The 24,518-nt window shown below is 37.8% G+C and overlaps 1 protein-coding gene and 1 long non-coding RNA gene across 3 annotated transcripts in view; both read left to right on the forward strand.

Annotated features, from left to right (window-relative positions):
* The window catches only part of LOC121380660, a 520,238-nt gene that overhangs the window by 283,332 nt on the left and 212,388 nt on the right, over positions 1–24,518 (forward strand). The gene's annotated exons all lie outside the window — the stretch shown is intronic.
* LOC121380661 lies at positions 1,875–12,072 on the forward strand. The gene is made up of 3 exons (XR_005958988.1): positions 1,875–1,987; positions 9,707–9,756; positions 11,860–12,072. It is a non-coding gene; the product is annotated as an uncharacterized LOC121380661 (long non-coding RNA).

Raw genomic sequence — 24,518 nt, forward strand, 5'->3', positions numbered from 1 at the left:
TACGCTAATAACAGTAAAACATCATATAGGAGCTGGTGGCAAGTCTGGACATTGAGGGCGGGGGGGGGGGGGGGGGGGGGGGGGGGGGTGGGGGGTGGGGGGGGGGGGGGGGGGGCCTGTCACCTCATATATAATGTGTCTGAGTGCATATGTATGTGTGTTCATGTGTGTTCAAGTGTGCATGTGTGTGTCTGGGTTTTTTTTCTCTCTGTGTGTGTGTGTGTGTGGTTGTGTGTGTATGTCTGTGTGTGTGTGTGTGTGTGCATGTGTGTGTCTGTTTGTTTTTCTCTATGTGTGTGTATGTGCATGTGTCTGTCTGTGTGTGTGTGTGTGTGTGTGTGCTTGCATGCGTGTATGCACACATGTGTGTGTTCATGCATGCATGTGCATGCATGAATGTACATATATTTTGTATACATGCGCAACAAGATTTCTTTTAAGTAAACAGGTATATTATTAAAGCCAGCTTAATAATACTGGCTGAAGTGTATCAGTCTTGCGTACCTTACTTCTGGATCTTTAGCACAAGCTTTGCCAAGCTAAATCTCGTTCTGCCATTTCATGTGCCAAAATAAGGAATTAAAAAAAAATATCTAGACAGACTGCATGGCTAGCTATTTGTGGCAATTAAGTTTTATTCATTTACTCTCTTGAGGTTTTATTAAACAAGTTTATTTTTGATTCATTATCAGTTGGAACCGATTCATGTGCATCATGGAAAAGAATCACATGTTAGGCAGACAATTTTCTCTGACAATCATTCAGTGTTAATTACTTCAAACCCTCCATGTCTGTGGTGTCAAAACTGCATACCCACTGTCTGGAAACCAAATCTAGCTATTGCATAACCTTAACTGAACCATGATGGAGTGAAATCCATGTCAACCCTCTCGGCAATTTTAGTTTTTGAATTATGGACCATTGCCATAATTCAATTATTTTTACAAAATATCATTAATAAATGGAGTATGGTGGTTATGAAGATGGTCAAATAAAGTACATTTAGGGACAAATCAAATAATTTTTTCAGCTAATACTTTGTTAGACCATTAAATAGGTCGGTGGTCTGTGACAATATGCCTTTTAATCTACAAACCAGTAACACACCTGGATAAAGTTACAGTGGAGTGAAATGAGAGTCTGTGACTTTAAAATGGGGAATTACCCTCTAAAATACTCTAAGCTTGTTACTTCTAAGTGATAATGTTTAAAAACTAAGGACTATCACTTGAATCATTAGTAATTAGCACATAGAAGTTGATATCATAGCCGTAAACTTTTCTTGTAAGCTACACACATAGTCTGGATTTGAGCCAGAAATTGGACATGAATGGAATACCCGTATGTACCAGTATTAATTTAAAACAGATGATTTATACCATTGGGCCATTACTGTCCATTTATAACTTTCATATGTTAGATGTTCACATTTTGTCATGTCAGCCATAGGAGGATTATACATTTAGTTCAGATTTTACTTGACAAGAAACTGGTGTAAAATTAATAGCTTTCACTGCGACTGTCTGTGCATGATGTCACAGTGTGTGAATAAATGCATTTTCAGTGTGTGAACAAATGCATTTTCAGTGGCGTAGAAAGGTGCCAAAAAGTGGTGGGGGGGGGGCGGAGACACACTTTTATATATTTTCATATTTGCACACTTTTATAAAGCAAAATATTTGAAAAGTGGGTGACACATGCCCCCCTTGCATACCCCCCCCCCCCCCCTTCCTACGCCAGTGATTTTGTATGTGCTGTAATGTATGTCTTTTGACCTTGTAATTGGGTTGTAATTTATCCCGGGTCACTGGGATTACCTGTTGAGGAATTAATTTTCAGTTTTTCTCACCTAGTGCAGCAGGAACGTTTTATAAATTCGACAGCTGGCTGTCAGCCTTTGGTGCCAGTTGTTTGGATGTGTCATAAAACGGTGCCAAATTTGCTGAAGTATCTTGTGATGCAGATCTTCTCTATCATCGATGTTAATGTAAGCCACAGGGGGGTTGGAGGGGGGGGGGGTACATAGGCCAGTGGTAAAGCATATGCCTGACGCATGGATCTAGGATCGATCCTTGTTGGTGGGCCCATTGGGCTATTGTTCATTCCAATCAATTCACCACGACTGGTATATCAAAGGCTGTGGTATGTGCTATTCTGTCTGTGGAATTGTGCATATAAAAGATCCCTTGCTACTAATGGAAAAATGTAGCGAATTTCCTGTCTAAGATATATTATATAAGAATAAATCAGTGTGCTCTAGTGTGTTGTTAAAAAAAAAAAAAAAAAAAAAAAAAAAATATATATATATATATATATATATATACAGTACCGTAGTTTTACATAATTATATAATTCTTATTTTTAAAAAAGTAAAGTTTGTTTTATTTAACGAAGCCGCTAGAGCACATTGATTTTTTTATCTTATCATCGGCTATTGGACGTCAAACATATGGTCATTCTGACATTGTTTTTTTTAGAGGAAACCCGCTGTCGCCACATAGGCTACTCTTTATACGACAGGCAGCAAGGGATCTTTTATTTGCGCTTCCCACAGGCAGGATAGCACAAACCATGGCCTTTGTTGGACCAGTTATGGATCACTGGTCGGTGCAAGTGGTTTACACCTACCCATTGAGACTTGCGGAGCACTCACTCAGGGTTTGGAGTCGGTATCTCGATTAAAAATCCCATGCCTCGACTGGGATCCGAACCCAGTACCTACCAGCCTGTAAACCGATGGCCTGCCACGACGCCACCGAGGCCGGTTTCTTATTTTTAATGTAAATAATCATATTCATGTGTTTACCTTTGTTTGATGCCCAGTAGCCGATGTGTACGATATTTTTGTTCTAGGCCAATGTTAAACATTCCTCCCTCCCTCCCTCCCTCCCTCCCTCCCTCCCTTCTTCCTTCCTTCCTTCCTTCCTTCCTTCCTTCCTTCCTTCCTTCCTTCCTTCCTTCCTTCCTTCCTTCCTTCCTTCCTTCCTTCCTTCCTTCATACATCCATACATTAATTCCTTAATTGAACTCACATTGGCAATATTTTATTTATAAAACTATCACTTGAATAATGCAGATCATTTGAAAAAAAATTCCCTCTTATATGTTGTAGCATTTCTGATGCTTCTTTAAACCTTATCACAAAAATTACCATAGTTTGACAACATGGTTCCAAATCATCCAGATGTTAATTGATTTAAAACAGAAAAGTTAACTGAAAGTGTGGAAGCTAATTAATGCCCAGAAGTGTGTGAGCTTCTTGCACATCTGATGGAACCCCTGCGGAGTAAAGATGGGGTAGAATTAATAACTTTGGTTGCAGACCTTGAGTTCTAAAAAATCTAATGGATCAGGCACTGTCACTGTTCCAACAGGACTGTAAATCACCAGGTGGCATTAACCTTTCTGGATTTTTTTTCTGTTTTAATGAAATATTTTTTTGGGGTAGGTTTTTTTGTTTAAAGTTTGTTTAAATTGAACCAGAACTTTTTCTCACTAATAACCTGTTCTGAACAGAGAGCCTAGATGCATGAGGTGTCATTACACATTCATTCATTCATACACATTCATTCATTCATTCATTCTGCATGAGGTACATGTATTTATTCAGCTGGACAGCATACACAAGTCTCCATTGGAAATAAGCATAGAAATTATTTTAAATTAATTAATAAAAATATTATGACACTAGAAGATACTTGATAAAAAAAAATGGTTTTAGTTGAAATGGTTTTAGTTAAAACTAACAGCTTATGATGTCATATCTCATGATGCATGCTCCATGCTCTGAAAATAGCATACCTCACTGACATTGTTTTCATACAATCACAGATACAAATGTATACATGTATGTCTTGGCAAAGTTAAACTTGTTATACATTTTGTTATTTGTCTTGATTTATAAAAGGGGCGGGACGTAGCCCAGTGGTTCAGCACTCACTCAATGCGTGGTCGATGTGGGATCGATCCCCGTCGGTGGGCCCATTGGGCTATTTCTTGTTCCAGCCAGTACACCATGACTGGTATATTAAAGGCTATGGTATGTACTACCCTCTCTGTGGGGTGATGCATATAAAAGATCCCTTGCTGCTAATTGAAAAGAGTAGCCCATGAAGTGGCGACTGGGTTTCCTCTCTCAATATCTGTGTGGTCCTTAACCATATGTCTGACGCCATATAACCGTAAATACAATATGTTGAGTGCGTCGTTAAATAAAACATTTCTTTCTTTCTTTTTAAAAATTTGCTTAATTTTATCTCAATCAGATTCTTTGATTTTATCTCAGTCAGATTCTTTGTTTGGCATCACATGAGCCTAATGGAGTTAAAGTGTATTTTAAATGTAAATACAGCTAGTTGCACCACGTGTCATCCTTTTTAATGGTTGTTGACCACACTACCTGCAGCCACTAAATAGTTGTCTTGTATGACAGTTATTTCTTTATATATGTGTTACCAACATTAAACAATACAAGATCTATTGTTAACACCTTCCAATAAAAGGGGGGAAGGACATAGCCCAGTGGTCAAGCGCTCACTCGATGAGCGGTCAGTCTGGGATGGATCCCCGTCGGTGGGCCCATTGGGCTATTTCTCGTTCCAGCCAGTGCACCACGACTGGTATATCAAAGGTCATAGTATTTAACTACTTTGTCTGTGGGATGGTGCATATAAAAGATCCCTTGCTGCTAATCAATAAGAATAGCTCATGAAGTGGCGACAGTGGGTTTCCTCCCTCAATATCTGGGTGGTCCTTAACCAAATGTCCGATGCCATATAACTGTAAATAAAATGTGTTGAGTGCATTGATAAATAAAACATTTCCTTCCTTTCCATTTGAAAGGTGAATTCATATATATACTGGTAACTTCAACTCATCAGTTGTTGGCATCTTCCAAAATGAATGAATGGATGTTTAACGATATCCCAGCACGAAAAATACATTGGCTAATGCCATCTTCAAATGCTTACCTGTATTCATGTATGGTCTTGGCATTTTACTATAAAATATGCCACTTTGGCTTTTTATAAAATACTTTTATGCCGTGATTACCACTTCTCTTAGCTCTGTGGTTACTTTATGCAAATGACATTTGCTGCCTGATTGACAACCACTGAACCAATGAAAGTGGTGTATTACTAAGAATTATATGCAGATGACATGTATAAAATCCTCTCTTTTTTCAGGACATTTGTCTTTGTTAAATACACTAGTACCTGTGTTACTACTACTCAAAACAAATAGAGGAACACCCATATTTGTTGTCATTATAAGACTTAGATAACTATATGTAATGCCAACTTATTATTTGGTAATGATAGAAATAAGCCTCACAGATTTCTTTTCATTTCTGAACACAAATCTAGAGTTCACCATGTGAAATCAATGTGAAATGCGAAATGCAAAAAATGGTAGAAAATTTGATAAATGTTTATGCTGCACTTTAAGTGGTAAAGCCACAGATTTGCTTAACAGTTTTCACTACAAATCATTGATCAAAAGTATGACAGCAAAGAAGCAGCAAATATTGAAAGAGATGATTGTGAAAAGAAGATGAAAGATGAAGGATGAAAATAACTCCTTTAGCCTTGCAAGTCATACTGAAAAAAAAGGACACGTTTTTTCTTAGGATTGTTTTAAGTAGAAAATACAAGTTGGTAATCAGTAATATACTCTTCAAAAAAAAGTAGGGGAACTCTAATAAGAATTTCAATTGCCAAAATTGTAAGGTATATTAGCTGTGGGGAATGTTATATGATAATAGTGAATTAATTGGGCAAACATTACAACCGGTAGTTCAGTATTACAGTAGATTTTATGACCACCAAACATCTTGAAGGACAATCGGGGTCATATGCAGAAGTGAAATTTGAAAGTTGACGACTTTTTTATCAGTAAATCACAAATTCAAACAATAAAAATGACTAAAAACAAAACAATAACAACTGTATGATCAACAGAATGAAAAAGATTAACAGAAATAATGTTCCACAGTGATTAATGGACCTTCCTGGAAATTGTCAAAATCGAGAATGACACCCCACGCACGTGTATGGGGCAACTGCATGATGCATGTGCAAACTATGGAATGTGTTTCGTTGTGTTGATAAACAGTTCTGAACGTTCTTTACTAGGATGTCTGTGGTCTAATAGTTAATATTAATATTTCAGGTTCCCCTATAGATAACATGTGAATGGTAAGCATGCAAAAATGTTTAAAAAAAAAAAAAAAGTAAAGAAGCTACACATGTAATTAATATGTATGAAATTGTGTATACATAAGACATGAAATTTAAAAATATTGTCTAAAGCTATCCGATTTTAAAATGTAAATACAAGCTTCCTGAGGGAAAAGAATTGCATCATGTAACATATACAGTTAAAGAGGAATTCTCATTCTATTTCATTAATGCCTGGTGGTCAATTCTTTAAAAGGTGTAGACTCCTTCTGTTGATCAAATCTATTTGACATTACCCTCTTCCTAGCAAGACTGAGTTAGTTTAGCTCAGTGATGGAGTCACGTATGTCTGTCTGAGATGTGAGGTGCTTTTTCCTATCCCAATTAGTGCTCCACAGCTTGCATATCAAAGGTTCTGATGTGAGTGCTGTGTTTGAGATGGTTGATCCTATTCCAGTTATTCTATCAAGGATCATGGCGAAATGAGATGTAGATCAGTAGCCTCAGGTGTGATGAGTTGTAGAATTGATTACTTTCAATGAATCTATCAATATTCCCCCCCACCCACCTCCCCCCCCCCTCCCACCCCCCGGCCTCGGTGGCGCAGTGGTTAAGCCATCGGACTACAGGCCGATAGGTACAGGGTTTGCAGCCCAGTACCAGCTCCAACCCAGAATGAGTTCTTAAGGGCTCACTGGGTAGGTGTAAGGCCACTACACCCTCTTCTTTCTCACTAACCACTAACCAACTAACAACTAACCCACTGTCCTGGACAGACAGCCCAGATAACTGAGGTGTGTGCCCAGGACAGCGTGCTTGAACCGTAATTGGATATAAGCACAAAAATAAGTTGAAATGAATGAATACCCCCCACCCCCACCCCCACAGCTCAACCAGTGCACCACAACTGGTATATCAAAAGCTGTGGTATGTGCTGTCCTGTCTGTGCGAAAGTACGTAAAAAGATCATGTGCTGCTATTTATAGTAGGAGAAGATTAGTTGTTATGGGTTTCCTCTCTTACACTTTAGATCAAATGTTGAAATAAATATGTGTAATGCTAGGCTCATACTACCAACAGTCATGGCAGAGTTGGTTAACTCAATGATCTCTCGACTTCTACGACTGTCCAGTTGCTATAGTCTGAGCACTCTTACAGCTTCATTCTCATTGTATATAACCCCTACAACTAATTATTTGTTAAGACCGGCCTCGGTGGCATAGTGGTTAAGCCATCGGACTACAGGCTGGAAGGTACACGGTTCGCAGCCCAGTACCGGCTCCAATCCAGAGCGAGTTCTTAAGGGCTCAATGGGTAGGTGTAAGGCCACTACACCCTCTTCTCTCTAACTAGCTACTAACCAACTAACAACTAACCCACTGTCCTGGACAGACAGCCCAGATAGCTGAGGTGTGTGCCCAGGACAGCGTGCTTGAACCTTAATTGGATATAAGCACGAAAATAAGTTGAAATGAAATGAAAAATATTTGTTAATCTGATTGCACTCATCTAAGTCGGGAGTTGGAAAAATAACAACATAAACATCAAGTTGGCCAGCTTTGTTGTGACAGTTAATAGTTTGACCATAGCATTAAACCCAGAATGGCTATAGTTTAAAACATACCAGATTTAAAACATATTTTAGTTCCTTTCTTATTTTCATAGATGAAACACACATTTTGTTTCTCTTTTAGATAAATAGGATAATAAATAGGACAATATATTTTTTTTTAAATCACCAACAATAAAAAAAACCCACCACCAACCCTATCATTTATTCATGATAGACCTATAACTATTTGAGCAGTTAGTGCTTAACATTCCATTCATACACTCATTTTCTTACTTAAATTTAATATATTTTATATAATATATTTCTCTTACTGTCCATTAGGCTGCCAATTTCTTTATGCAGATTGCATCTCATGGCATTTAAGAAACTGTTCCTGGTTGGCTGTCGGGACTTTAAATAATACAGGCTCTTTCTGTTGATCAGATCAAATTGACATTTCTCCCTAGACATTTAGGAGCAGTTTGTTTATTACATTATGGTCTTCACTGTACGAGCCATACATGATCCACATATATATTACATGTATATATATGGTTTTCTTCATTCTGTAAATTACAGATTATTTGAGCCACACATGATCCACATATATATTATATATATACATGTATATGGTTTTCTTCATTTGGTAAATTACAGATTATTTGAGCCATACATGATCCACATATATATATATATATATATATATACAGATTTCTTCATTCAGTAAATTACAGATTATTTGAGTCATACATGATCCACATATATATATATGGTTTTCTTCATTCGGTAAATTACAGATTATTTGAGCCATACATGATCCACATATATATATATACGGTTTTCTTCATTCGGTAAATTACAGATTATTTGAGTCATACATGATCCACACATATAAATATATATATATATATATATTTCAAAGATTAATAAACATGCACATGATAATAATTTGTACATTTGTACCACAATATTATATAATATGCCAGTTGTGTTCATTTATCAAACTGATGGATAACTATTGTCCGTTACATCCTCCTACAAAAAAAAAATTGTTGTAAATTTCAGTTTGGTTAGACATGAAAAGAAAAGTAATTTTTTTTTGAAATAACAAAAATATACTATTTTTGTGTACAATTTAGAAAACCATTGGTTCAGAAATAAATAACTTGTAGTAAATTCCATAATATGAAAATAAGTGTTTTCCGTGGGACTGACTATGATTGTATAACATAAATAATCTGTCCATAGATGATCAGTAATATTTATGTTCAACATTTGCAGTGTTGCTGATCCGTGTCGAATTCAGGTGTGGTCTGTAGGATGGGTAATAAAGCTGCTTGGAGCCAAATTTAGGGATAGCATTGTCATAGCTGACACCAACTCATCGTTTTCCTTGGTTTTTTGTCTCAAGTCTGTTGCAGCCTTCAAACCTTCATTAAAATACACATGTGATGTCACAGTATTGCCTCAACGCTCCATTATTTTGGAGTAATGGAGAGATGAAACCCTACTTAATTAACGCACCAAAATCACTAGTGTTAAACTCCATACTAACATGTATTGGCATAAAGTTATTATTTAGTGGTGTATTTTAAGTGGAATATCCTTGTAACTCTCCATTCCTAAAAAATAATGGAGACGAGGTCTGCTATGGAATGAAGAGTTACTCAGACATTCCCCTATACTTAACTTCAAACCAGGTTTGAAGGTTTGAAGGCTCAACACAAGAATGGTTGATGTACCAGCCAGAAGAGTTCTACTTTGCTGGCATCAGTAGCTTGAAAAAAAAAAAGATTAAATGTATTTTGGTCAAGGTTGATTATATTGAAAAGTAATATAGAAATGTTTGGTTTGTTAATACTTCGTTCTATGAATTTTGTGACTGTCTTTCATATTAAAATTCATGTTTAAATAATTTTTAAAATTCAGATTCCTCAAATCATAAAATATTCACTATACTTTTCTTCTTTTTCAGGTAAGTACATCCTTGTGAATTTTAATACCTGTAAAACTGACTGTTGACTGGTGAGTACCGGTAACTGTTTAATATCTAGCATGTGTTAATTTATTCCTATTTCCCTAAATCATCTATAATATTATTAATAAAGTGAAACTTGACCAGCATCAAGGAGCCATCTATCTCAACACGCCACTGTTTGATACTCCCTTAGGTGACTGCTTTAACATGGGTTTGACAGGATTAGCAGATTAACTCTTAATTACCCGGCTTTATCATTTTATACCCATAACCAGCTGTCTTATAGTCCTAAGAGGCCTACTTATAGTCCGTAGTTTTACCAGAGTACAAAAAACATAAGGTCATCACATAGCATATAAAAATTATACAAATGGATGATTTCCATTAGGTCTATTTGAGAGATATATCATTAATAGTCAGCAACCAACAATTTCTTTTGCTGCCTATTTAATAAAATGTTTCCCAACTGAATATTGATCTTTTTACAATCTTAATTGATGAATGTATAATGTTAATATTTTAAGATAAAAACCAATAAAATCAGTCCATCCATATAGTCCATCCCACCGTCCTATGATAATGTTGGGGTTTTTTTGTGTAAATAATTTCAGTTTGGCTTGATGTAAAAAGAAAAGTAAAAGTGTTTTGCAAATAATATAAAATTACTATCTTTGTGTGCAATTTAGAAAACAATCGGCTCAGAAATAAATAACTTATAGTTAATTCGATAATATAAAAGAAGGCTTTCCCTGTAGGAAGAACTATAGGCTTTCGTATCAACCTCGGGCAGGACGTAGCCCAGTGGTAAAGTGCTCGCTTGATACGTGGTCGGTTTGGGGTTGATCCCCATCGGTGGGCCCACTGGGCTATTTCTCGTTCCCGCCAGTGCACCACAACTGGTATATCAAAGGCTGTGGTATGTGCTATCCTGTCTGTAGGTTGGTGCATATAAAAGAACCCTTGCTGTTAATCGAAAAGAGTAGCCCATGAAGTGGTGATAACAGGTTTCTCTCTCAATATCTGTGTGGTCTTTAACCATATGTCTGACACCATATAACCGTAAACAAAATGTGATGAGTGTGTCATTAAATAAAAACAGTTCCTGGTATCAACCTGATTATATGTTACCTGACAGAAAACAGGGAATTTAGTTAATTAACACCCATCATCTTCATCATTTAGCACCATGTTCAGTCATTCTTAACTCCTAGGTTGCAATGAGTTTAACACATTTTTTATAATCTCTTTTTTAACTGATTATCTGTCAGGAAGTGATGATCAAATTGTGTTATTTGGTTTTTTGCAAATTCAGCATTGACATTTCTTTAATCCATGATTCATTAATAAAAGAATTTAAGCATCCAGGTTTTTTTGTTTTGGAAACTTCCTGTTACAGTATTAGCCTAAGATATCCAAATGTTACTTGTATAAAATTTAAGAAAAGGAAGTAATTAAAAATTGAATATTTCTTTTTATGAGAGATTGATGCTAGATTAAAACAAATTATGTAGCTTTGGAGGAATTTAAGTTACTAACAAAAGAATAAAATAAATGTTGCTTATTTCTTTTTGTCAGATTGGAACACTGTGATGTATTTTGTGAAACTATGTTATAAACTCTTGAATAAAATAGATAAAGTTTATTTTATTTAATGACACCACTGGAGCAGATTGATTTCTTAATCATCAACTATTGGATGTCAAAGATTTAAAATTTTGACATATATTCTTAGAGAGGAAACCCGCTACATTTTTCCATTAATAGCAAGGGATCTTTTATATGTTTTACCCGGTATATGCACCATCCCACAGACAGGACAGCACATACAAAGAAAAATGGATATATGAAATTCTTCAATTACATATACATGTATATAATACCATGATAGTTCTAGTTTGTATTAACTTTTTATGTTTCAGTCGTGCTAATATTTGACAGATATTTCAGTGGTATATTATTAGTTTGAGTTATTCAGAAACATGTGCGTACTATTTTCAGAACCAATGATTTTACAGTTATTAAGTTTGGTTATTGAAATATTCAAGCAAATGCATCACAATTTGTCATGCATCTCTTCCAACACAGACAATATTAGCTATGAAAACAAACCCTTTTATTGGCCAATTTTTTCTTTTCTTTTTTATTTGCAGCCTAATTTCAGTCGGGGATTATTTTAGACACTGACTTCTCTAGACTTGGCTGTCAAAATGGACACACCCTGATCGCTTTATTGGTCACGGAAGAAGCAATATAATATGTCGTGACAAAAATAACTTGTTTTGAGATTACTTTAATTCCAGATTCATACATAGTTTGGTATAAACCTTGGGGGCTTAGTGGTTGAACCATATTGGCAGTATGAAGGAAGGAAATGTTTTATTTAACGACGCACTCAACACATTTTATTTACAGTTATATGGTATCAGACATATGGTTAAGGACCACACAGATATTGAGAGAGGAAACCTGCTGTCGCCACTTCATGGGCTACTCTTTTCGATTAGCAGCAAGGGATCTTTTATATGCACCATCCCACAGACAGGATAGTACATACCACAGCCTTTGTTACACCAGTTGTGTAGCACTGGCTGGAACGAGAAATAGCCCAATGGGTCCACCGATGGGGATCGATCCTAGACCGACCGTGCATCAAGCGAACGCTTTACCACTGGGCTACGTCCCGCCCCTATTGACAGTATTAGTCAGTTTTTTTTAACTTTCTTGTGCTGGGTTCACAGCTAAATATAAATTCATTTGTGTTTTAGCAACCCAGTTGGATAAAGTTAAAGGTAGAGCACAATGAGTTATTAATCATTGGCTATTGGTATTTGAGAAAGGAAACCTGCTACATTTTTCCATTAATAGCAATTAGGGATCATTTACATGCACCATCCCACAGACAGGATGGCACATATACCATGGCCTTTCATATACCAGTTGTGGAGCACTTGCTGGAACGAGAAATAGCACAATGAGGCCATCCGACGGGATCGATCCTAGACTGAACGCACATCAGGAAAACTTCACTCTCACTAACTACTAACAACTAGCTAGTAGATTCAGATTTTCATTTGTTCATATACCGGTACTGACAATAGATTGTTAAACATTCATTCATTCATTCATTCATTCATTCATTCATTCATTCATTCATTCATTCATTCATTCATTCATTCATTCATTCATTCATTCCTATTAAAAATATCACATAAATCACCCATATATATAACTGATGTGTGCTCAGCACAGACTAGTGTGTTTAAACCATGAATGGATATTAACATGAATGTAAACTTTTAAAATGAAGTTAATTGGTTAGAGTGCTCACATCTGGTCATAGGATTGATTGCCCTTTCTGGGCCTCTTGGTTTATTAACCATTCCAACTAGTATTCTATGACTTGTATATCAAAAGCTACCTATAGGAAAATGCATTTAAAATATTTTTTGGGTGAATAACATACAATGTACTGTAGATCCTGAAATTAATGTGATCATAATATTAATGCGAAAAATGCGAGTTTGTGTTATTCGCATTAATAATATGACACATTTATTTCTATGTTTTGTCTAGCAATAGTCCAGCAAGCTATTAAAACAAACAAAAATTAAAATTCTAATAAATTTATAAACAACTGGAGCACAATTCATTGTAGGTAATTGTCCAATAGTCCGACAAAAGCCGACACGATCCATTACATGTGAATTAGTTTTAGCACGCTAATCCTGAGATTGACCATTTCTTTGTTTTTCACTGCAACTTTGTCGGCTTATCTAGGAAGATACCGTTGCAGTGGTACATGCATCCTAATGTTTAGTCACATTTAGATAACTACACACGTTATGTGAATGATTCCTGAAAAAATATGCACTAGGGTCTTAACAGGTTAACTGATGTGTACACTGACATGTTAGTGAGTTGGTCTCATTGAAGACCCCTGTAACTCGGATTTAATCAAAACGTACACAGATGTCTGTTGTTAGGAAAGTAATATTTCAAAGGGAGGCCACTCGCATTAATTTCATGTCACATTTTAGTCTGCCCACCATCAGTATGTACGGTAATTACAACTGTTAATTAATACTTTTGACCACGTGTTACAAAAGGTGATCATGGATCATTCCTTTTATAGATATATGTCAGTCTAAACTCAGACAAAATAAGTCTTGCATGTGATATTATGGCCAAACACCTGCGTGTATCGTAAATTATTAAATATGCACAGCTATTTCAGGAAAGTTAACAAACCGTCATTTCAGTTCAATTTTACTCTATTTTCGAATGTGTTCAGTGCTATAACCCAGTCATCCCGGGCAAGTACTTTACTGACTGAACTAAATCTCCCCCTCTTCCCCTTCTCCCCCACCTCACGACATCCATCTGACCCAGAAACATTGACCAGCCGACCAGATGATGTCCATCTTGGAGTCCAGGCTCAGACGCTACTTGAGCTATTCTGCCTAGTTACACATTGTCTGGACCAACCTTCAGAGCTGACATTTAATAACCAGACATACGTCCAAACTTACTACTGACCTCAGTGGGGTAGTGTTGACATCCAATAGCCAATGAGTAATGAATTTTAATCAGTGTGTTCTAGTGGTGTTGTTAAACAAAAATAAGTGTTTAATTTTCTGTAGTGTAGTCCTGGGCACTATGTGAACATGACAGTAGCATGTTTCCCAACTTGTCTTGGTTTTAATGCTTCCATGGGGCTCAGTGAGGCTCAATGGTGAGGTGTAACTGTAAGGCCATTACATTCAGTGGGGAGTTGTAAGGCCACTACACTCAATGGGGTAATGTAAGGCCACTACATTCAATGGGGTGATGTAAGGCCACTACACTCAATGGGGAAATGTAAGGCCACTACACTCAATAGGGAAATGTAAGGCCACTACACTCAATGGGGAGATGTAAGGCCACTATACTCAATGGGGGATGTAAGGCCACTATACTCAATGGGGGGGGATGTACGAAAACTACACTCAATGGGGTGATGTAAGGCCACTACACTCAATGGGGTAATGTAAGGCTACTACATTCAATGGGGTGATGTAAGGCCACTATACTCAATGGGGGATGTAAGGCCACTATACGCAATGGGGGGGGGGGGGGGGTGTACGAAAACTACACTCAATGGGGTAATGTAAGGCCACTACACTCAATGGGGAAATATAAGGCCACTACACTCAATGGGGTAATGTAAGGCCACTACACTCAATGGGGAAATGTAAGGCCACTACACTCAATGGGGTAATGTAAGGCCACTACACTCAATGGGGTGATGTAAGGCCACTATACTCAATGAGGAGATGTAAGGCCACTACACTCAATGGGGAGATGTAAGGTCATGATACTCAGTGGAGGATGTAAGGCCACTATACGCAATGGGGGGATGTACGAAAACTACACTCAATGGGGCAATGTAAGGCCACTACACTCAATGGGGAAATATAAGGCCACTACACTCAATGGGGTAATGTAAGGCCACTGCACTCAATGGGGAAATGTAAGGCCACTACATTCAATGGGGTAATGTAAGGCCACTACACTCAATGGGATAATGTAAGGCCACTACACTCAATGGGGTGACATAAGGCCACTACACTCAGTGGGGAGATGTAAGGCCACTACACTCAATGGGGAGATGTAAGGCCACTATATTCAGTGGAGGATGTAAGGCCACTATACTCAATGGGGGGATGTACGAAAACTACACTCAATGGGGTAATGTAAGTCCTCTACACTTAATGGGGAAATATAAGGCCACTACACTCAATGGGGAGTTGTAAGGCCACTACACTCAGTGGGGTGATGTACAACAACTACACTCAATGGAGGTAATGTAAGGCCACTACACTCAATGGGGAGATGTAAGGCCACTATGCTCAATGGGGAGATGTAAAGCCACTATGCTTAATGGGGTGATGTAAGGCCACTATACTCAATGGGGAGATGTAAGGCCAATACACTCAATGGGGAGTTGTAAGGCCACTACACTCAATGGGGTGATGTACAACAACTACACTCAATGGAGGTAATGTAAGGCCACTACACTCAATGGGGTGATGTAAGGCCACTACACTCAATGGGGTGATGTAAGGCCACTACACTCAATGGGGTGATGTAAGGCCACTACACTCAATGGGGTGATGTAAGGCCACTACACACAACCAGGAGATGTAAAGCCACTACACTCAATGGGGTGATGTAAGGCCACTACACACAACCGTGAGATGTAAGGCCACTACACTCAATGGGGTAATGTAAAGCCACTACACTCAATGGGGAAATGTAAGGCCACTACACTCAATGGGGAAATATAAGGCCACTACACTCAATGGGGTAATCTAAGGCCTCTACACTAATGGGGAAATATAAGGCCACTACACTCAGTGGGGAGATGTAAGGCCACTACACTCAATGGGGAGTTGTAAGTACTACACTCAGTGGGGTGATGTACAACAACTACACTCAATGGAGGTAATGTAAGGCCACTACACTCAATGGGGAGATGTAAGGCCACTATGCTCAATGGGGAGATGTAAAGCCACTATGCTTAATAGGGTGATGTAAGGCCACTATACTCAATGGGGAGATGTAAGGCCAATACACTCAATGGGGAGTTGTAAGGCCACTACACTCAATGGGGTGATGTACAACAACTACACTCAATGGAGGTAATGTAAGGCCACTACACTCAATGGGGTGATGTAAGGCCACTACACTCAATGGGGTGATGTAAGGCCACTACACTCAATGGGGTGATGTAAGGCCACCACACTCAATGGGGTGATGTAAGGCCACTACACACAACCGGGAGATGTAAAGCCACTACAGTCAATGGGGTGATGTAAGGCCACTACACTAAATGGGGTGATGTAAGGCCACTACACACAACCGTGAGATGTAAGGCCACTACACACAACCGGGAGATGTAAGGCCACTACACTCAGTGGGGAGATGTAAGGCCACTACACTCAATGGGGTGATGTAAGGCCACTACACTCAATAGGGAGATGTAAGGCCACTACAATCAATAGGGTGATGTAAGGCCACAACACACAACCGGGAGATGTAAGGCCACTACACTCAATGGGGAGATGTAAGGCCACTACACACAACCGGGAGATGTAAGGCCACTACACTCAATGGGGAGATGTAAGGCCACTACACACAACCGGGAGATGTAAGGCCACTACACTCAATGGGGAGATGTAAGGCCACTACACTGACTTTTCTTTCTCATTGACTACAATCAGATGGTTGAAGTGTGTGCATGCCCAGGACAGCATACTTGAACCTTTATGTGGCAGGGTCTCGGGTCTCTCTCAAAATACCATTTTCAGTCTAAAAGTGGCCTTTTTATCTTGCTGGAGAAGAACCTACATAATTAATCTAGCCAATGTTTTTTTTTTTAATTATTATTATTGTTTTTTTTTAATTATTTATTCTACTGTCCCATCCTAGATACTGTAGGCTAAATACAACCCTGTTTTGAAACCAGAAATATGCTTAATATACTGGAGGTAATTTAAGCCATAATAGTTTTACTTGCTATTTTAATTCCATGCTGACACTAGTGTTTGTAATTTTGTTGCAGTCATATTCTGACACGTACATGTAATTTATGGTAATTTTGTAATTTCATTACCTCATCACTCCTAGGGGAACTGATTAATTCTTTCCACATCTCGGCTTTCATTCATAGGTTTTCCTTATTTATGAAGTTCTTCCACTTCTCTTTATTTAATATCTTTACTTTTCATCATTTGTGAAGCACATCCAGGTCTTCTTTATTTAATATGAGCCCTCTTGTCGTGGGTTTTTTTTATTTTATTAAGACAACACAATTACAAGTTGAGGCTGGACAAATGGTATTGACGGCTAGAGAACGGTAAATGATTGGTTAGAGAGATAATGATTCAAGCAGACAGGAGTGACAGACAGACAGAGAGAGAGAGAGAGAGAGAGAGAGAGAGAGAGAGAGAGAGACAGAGAGAGACAGAGAGAGAGAGAGAGAGAGAGAGACAGAGACAGAGACAGAGACACAAGGACAGAGAGAGAAATGAAACCTGCTGCAACATTACAAGCAACTCCTGCCAATGAAGTAGCAAGGCATCTTTTCCACACGACAGTACATAGCATAGCCTATATGATCACAAGGTACTGGTTGAGATGGGTGGGAAACGAGTCCACTGAGGGCGATTGATCCTGTGACCTATAGCTATCTCACCTCGGATGAGTTACATCTCACCCCAGAGAGAAATCGAGAGATAGAGAGACCGAAAGAAAGAATCCACTACTGCGACATATAGGCTCTGGAATTGATCTTCATCAGTGGGCCCATTGGGCTATTTCTCATTCCAGCCAGTGCACCATGACTGGTATCGTTAACATCCCTAACTGCGTTATGCTTCCAACTCCATTTAGTTTGTTTTTTCATTCACGGTTTGCATAATTAAGTGTTATCGATGGGTGTTGATAAAACGCGGACCAGAACTCTTGACATACTGAATTTTTCCTTTTATAAAAATATTAAACAAAGTGTTAGTCAACTGTGCATAGTTAAGAAAAAAGAAGAAAAAGAATGAATCACCCATGCGTGGAAAAGTTATTTTTCCAAATGCATGTGCCTGAACGCAGTTAGAAACTACCACCCTTTCTTGTTTACTGTATGGTGTTACACTTTGTTTACTAGAATGGATATATTTTACGTCCAGGTTGTTGATTTGTTTTTTCATTAACTGATTGGAATATATTTTATTTAATGTACCGCAACTGAAAAATATAGAATATTATTTCTGTAAATGTCATATTCGTGTTTATGTCGTTAGCCGAATGCAGTTTCGGACATTGATGGTATTTTAAAGGCCATGGTATGTGCTATCCTGTCTGTGGAATGGTGCATATAAAAGATCCTTTGCTACTACTGGAAATCCAATAGCTGATGATTAATAAATCAATGTACTCTAGTGGTGTTATTATATACAAAACAAACTAACTTTAAGAGTCAGTTGGATCTGCCCTTGTGCAAGATAAATATCATGCAGACATATACAGGCATGCTAAAGAGTATTCAGCAAGGAAGGAAATGTTTTATTTAACGACGCACTCAACACATTTTATTTATGGTTATATGGCGTCGAACATAATGGTTATATGGCATCAGACATGTGGTTAAGGACCACACAAATACTGACAGAGGAAACCCGCTGTTGCCACTTCATGAGCTACTCTTCACTGGCTGGAATGAGAAATAGCCCAATAGGTCCACTGATGGGGATCGATCCTAGACCGACTGCACACCAAGCGAACGCTTTACCACTGGGCTACATCCCACCCTAAAGAGTATTACCAGTAAATCATTAGACTCTACAGAAAGTAAATTTATAATTTATCTTTGCGTGTCTCAGCTATATATTTTTTGTGTACGTATTGAGTATTGATCTATGAAAGCAGACTTTAGGAAGAGTTTAGGAATTAGTTCCAGCTCTTTCTTGTTTTCAGCAATATGAATTTTTTACTGCCTAATGTTTGCAGTATTGTAATTAAATATACTTTTTTACAACTGTAACTTTGCATATAGATTTTCGTTTGCATAACAGTCCCTTACATCATGAGAAAGTTTGTTTTGTTTAACAAGACCACTAGAGCACATTAATTTATTAATCATTGGCTGTTGGATGTCAAATATATGGTCATTTTGACACAGTCATAGAGAGGAAACCCAGTACATTTTTCCATTAGTAGCAAGGAATCTTTTATATGCACCATTCCATAGACAGGATAGCACATACCACAGCCTTTGATATACCAGTTGTGGTGCACTGGCTGGAATGAGAAATAGCCCAATGGGCCCACCAACGGGGATCAATCCTAGACCGACCGCGCATCAAGCGAGCGCTTTACCACTGGGCTACATCCAGCCCCTTACATCATGAGAGAATACAGGCAAAAATATAACACGGTACTTTAACAAATAAAATACATTTTTATTCTTAATCTTGAGTTAAAAGGTTATACAGTGAAACCCCTTTAAACTGGACCCTCTTTAAATATCAGTACAAAACAGAACCTTTTTAAACCGGATATACCTTATTACCAGACTTTTCCCATGGATATTTTGTTTAGAGGGGTTTCACTGTACAATATGCTCCTGTCTACAAAGGACACTAAATGTACTCCATTAATAAATGCATATATTTTACTTTCATTTAAAAATATTTAGGTGGCCTTTATAAAAATACATGTTCAGTTGTATAAAGTATTTTGAATTGTTCTGTTATTCCATTCATTTTGATATTTTAAGAATGGATTTTGCCCATGTACAAGTAAGTTACAACAAATAACACTGACATAGTCTCATTTGGAAGAAGAAAAAAATGATAATCCTTTGAGAGAATATTCCATTAGTTAAACGATGCCTTTAATTGGATATCATGCAATATTTACTGGTGGGTTTTTTTTTTTAAATCCCAAATCCAGTTCTACAGTTTTTGTTTTACCATGCAAACACTGGAAGTTATCTGACTTCACGAAGATGAAAAAAAAAAGAGTACAGTATACCTAAAAAGAACATACCATTTTTGAAATGATGCCATTAATCACAGGTCAGTCAGACTGGAAGAATAATGGGATGAGCTAACATCCGAATGTCAGCCAGATTGTTAAGCAAGATGAAGATGATGACATAACAGAGCAGTGTGTGTGACAGTGTTGGTGGCCTGGAACAGTATTTAAGACTCTTTTTTTTGGACCATTCCATTATAAAGACAATTCTCCTGGGACAGCCTTGATATGCACCAAGTCTCCACACTGCTGGCAAATAACATCACTATAATGGGCTCAAGCTCCATTTGGGTTTTCCAAGATGTCATGTCATGTCATTTGGATGTGTGTCCCCACTAGATTTGACTTGGGGGAGGGGGGGGGGGGTGATCAGGTCACGGTGACTCAGTTAGCAACTAGCTTCATTCAGGGCTGTTATGGTTATAGCTTTAGGAATATAAAGGTTAACTAATTTTCAGAGGAAAAATCTTTGAGATTTCTCATCAAACTATGCTTGGTTCTGAGATTACATTGCTTCCAGACTCATTGGCACCAGAAACAGAGAGGCCATATTGTGGCACTGCCCCTCCCCCATTGACGATGATGTATTTCCCAATAAGTTGAAATTAAAGTAATGTACATACCTTTTTTTTTCTTTCTTTTTTCAAATTCTTTATTATCCCCCAAAAATAGGTCATGTTAGGGTTGGGGAGCCCTGAATCATCACCTTACAATATTCTTCATTTATAAGTCTCACCAACACTGGGAATAGAACATTTGGCAATTGAATTAATTATTGGGGTGGGGTGGGTTCAGACACACATGTTAATGTACATGGTTACCTCACCCTCCTCCCTCCTAGTTGCTGTCATCTTCCGAGGCCTATGAGACTTGGCATGAAGTAGATATAGCTGCTTTAACAGCCTATTAAAAATATATATATAAAGAAGATTTCACAGCTTCAAGAAAAGAAATTTAGTGTTAATTAGTTTAAAACATATATACATATATATATATATATATATATATATATATATATATATATATATATATATATGTGTCAAAATCAGCATCTGTGTAATCCCCAAAGTATGTACCATCTTGTCTGTGGGATGGTGCATATACAATATCCTTGCTGGTAATTAGTGGAAAAGACTGCAAACCTGTCAACCCTCCCTGATTCCGTGGGAGACTCCCGGTACTTGATCAAGTCTCCCGAAACCCTGCCAGGGAAAACGATTCTCCTGGGAAATCCTTATTTTCTAAGCATGAAAAAAATTCAAACTACCGTGGCTGTGTATTGACATTCAGTGTTGCCATATATAAAACTATCCTATTTCATCCTAATAACATTTCCCCACTAGATTACATAATGTCACAAGTGCCAGAGTTGACAGAGATGCATCAGACACAAGATGTCAAAGGACCAATTAGTTATATAAACAATACTTGTATCAGTTAGTGCTGTATGTTTGAGCAGTAAAATGTTGGTAACAAGAGTACACTTCAAGGGATTCATTCCCAGTCTGGAGCTCGACGCAGTAAGACGTGTTTGTTTTGCTTGTGCACACTGCACATGCTTTCGTGTGCTTGACTTGGGCATCCTCCATTTTGTTTTGTTTTTCAACGAAATGGAGTTTTCTACTGGGATGTATGCGACCACTGGAACTGATTGAAAGCTAGAATGCTTCTCGTTTCAATAGCCTGCACCACCAGGTTGGATTCTTTTTTAGCGAGATTCCTTGCCTCCACGTCATTTCTCCAGCTCACTTATGTCGACATGTTTTTCCATGACTCGTATGACGGCCATTTTGCAGAACGCCACGGTTGTTCACATTTAGTCTCTACATGTCCAAGCCTGTCCTAGCAGCACTGGAAGATTGACCGCCCCACTCTGAGAAGAAATAGGAAGACTGAATGAATGAATGTCTTGCATGAATCCAGTTTAGACAATTTTCTGAATTCTCTGCTGCAACACTTGTTCAGAGATATGCTAATTAGTGTTAACACTTTATTTAAATTGGTATTCATTATGAGAGCGGGATGTAGCCCAGTGGTAAAGCGCATACTTGATGCATGGTCGGTCTAGGATCGATCCCTGCCGGTGGGCCCATTAGGTTATTTCTCGTCCCAGACAGTGCATCACGACTGGTACATCAAAGGCTGTGGTATGTGCTATCCTATCTATGGGATGGTGCATATAAAAGATCCCTTGCTGCTAATCAAAAAGAATATGGGCAATGGGCAACTCAGTTAACGTGCCCCTATCCACAAGGGTTCAGGCACGCCCGCCCCGGATCTAGCCTCTGACTTCGCCAGTGACCACCTCCGGGACGGGAGGCAAAAAGAATAGCCAATGAAGTGGTGACAGCGGGTTTTCTCCCTCAATATCTGTGTGGTTCTTAACCATATGTTTGACGCCATATAACCGTAAATAAAATGTGTTGAGTATACATCGTTAAATAAAACATTTCCTTTCTTCTTCCCTTGTGTTACAGTGTCTTCTGAATTGCTACCAACACTTGGTGATGAGAGTTAATTAGATCTGAGGCTGTTAAAATATGTATGTGGTTCATCTAACTTTTTCTTTTAATTTTCTTTTTAAAGAGATTTTATTATTTGGATTTTTTAGCTTCATATTAGTGCAAATTGGATTAACAAATTTTTTTGGTTGTTGTTGAAAATATAGACAAGTTTTTCACCTGTCAATTATTTCTGAGCCATAATGATTGTAATGCTTCAAGACCACAATGGCGTCAACTTGGTTTAAAAAAATTTGACCTGAAAAAAATTCTCGTCATCTTGGGCCATACTTATACAATTACAAACTCTGGTGTTATATGATTTGCTTGATTCTGATTGGCTTATGGCAGGAAAAAAACACCTGAATGTCATCCTGATTTATATGTATTGACCAGCCTCGGTGGTGTCGTGGTTAAGTCATCAGATGGTTCACAGCTCGGTATCAGCTCCCACCCAGAGCGAGTTTTAACGACTCAGTGGGTAGATGTAAGACCACTACACCCTCTCCTCTCTCACTAACCACTAACAATTAACAACTAACAACTAACCCACTGTTCTGAATAGACAGCACAGATAGCTGAGATGTGTGCCCAGGACAGTGTGCTTGAACCTTAATTGAATAAAAGCATAAAAATAAGTATAAATGAATGAATGTATGTTTTTTTAACTAAATAAGTTGTATAGTTTGTAATAATAAGAATTATTTGTAACTTTTTTGTGAATTTATTGATGTAATTGTATAAAACTCAAAAATTTAAGTCAACAAAATTATTTGTTATGCTATATGATTTTATACAATCTATGACTTATGGTCCATTCACACCAGAACCATGCGAATACCGCGTCAAAAACAGTGACATTTTCCGCACCGCTATGGGTTCACACTGCCACGGAATATTCGCGTGGAAATTGCACGATGAAGCAAAATATAGTCACGTGTTCCTATTGAACTGTGGAAGGTTGGGCATGTGTACATGGATTTTTTTTCTAGCGGAAGAGAAGAAATGCGAACGAAGTCATATAGAGGGATCTGAGAGCCTTCAATCCCTTCCACACCCCCACCCACATATTAAAGTAATTATTTGCTTTTGGTCTGTAGGCCATGGGCTGATACCTATAAATTCACATGTTGGTACCATTTTGAGAGACAGGGCTCACTATATTGATGAAAACTTAGGAATATTATTACGAAATGTTTGACATCCAATAGCCGATGATAATCAATGTGTTCTAGTGGTGTCGTTAAACAAAACAAACTTCATTCTTAGGAAAATCAATGAATGAAAATCACTTTGCATTTGGATTATTAGAGATATACTCAACTTCACAGCTTTTCGGCAAACCTAGTTATCTTGTAGCAAGAACATCTCAAAATCACTCTTTCAGTCATTTTCCTAAAAACGGCATTTCGAAACTGATATTTTTACCACACAAATTGACTATTCTGCCTAAATATAGGCCTACTGTTCACAAAGGTAACTAAAGAAACCTGCCACTGAAAGCACCCAAATATTTCATATCAATTCTGAGATACTAATTTTTAATGTTTTGTCACCATAAAACCCCTTTTTTTGCACCAGAATGGCCGTTGCCATGGAACCTTTTGAGAAATATTTTAATAAATGTTATTTTAAAAATCAACATTTGTACTGGTCATAATTTTTTATAATAAAAGCTTTAACAACAGCAACAAAAAAACACACTGTAATTTTACCCCCAAAATGTATTTTCCCAC

This window comes from Gigantopelta aegis, chromosome 9 (genome assembly GCF_016097555.1).
Source record: "Gigantopelta aegis isolate Gae_Host chromosome 9, Gae_host_genome, whole genome shotgun sequence".
NCBI classification, from domain to species: domain Eukaryota; kingdom Metazoa; phylum Mollusca; class Gastropoda; order Neomphalida; family Peltospiridae; genus Gigantopelta; species Gigantopelta aegis.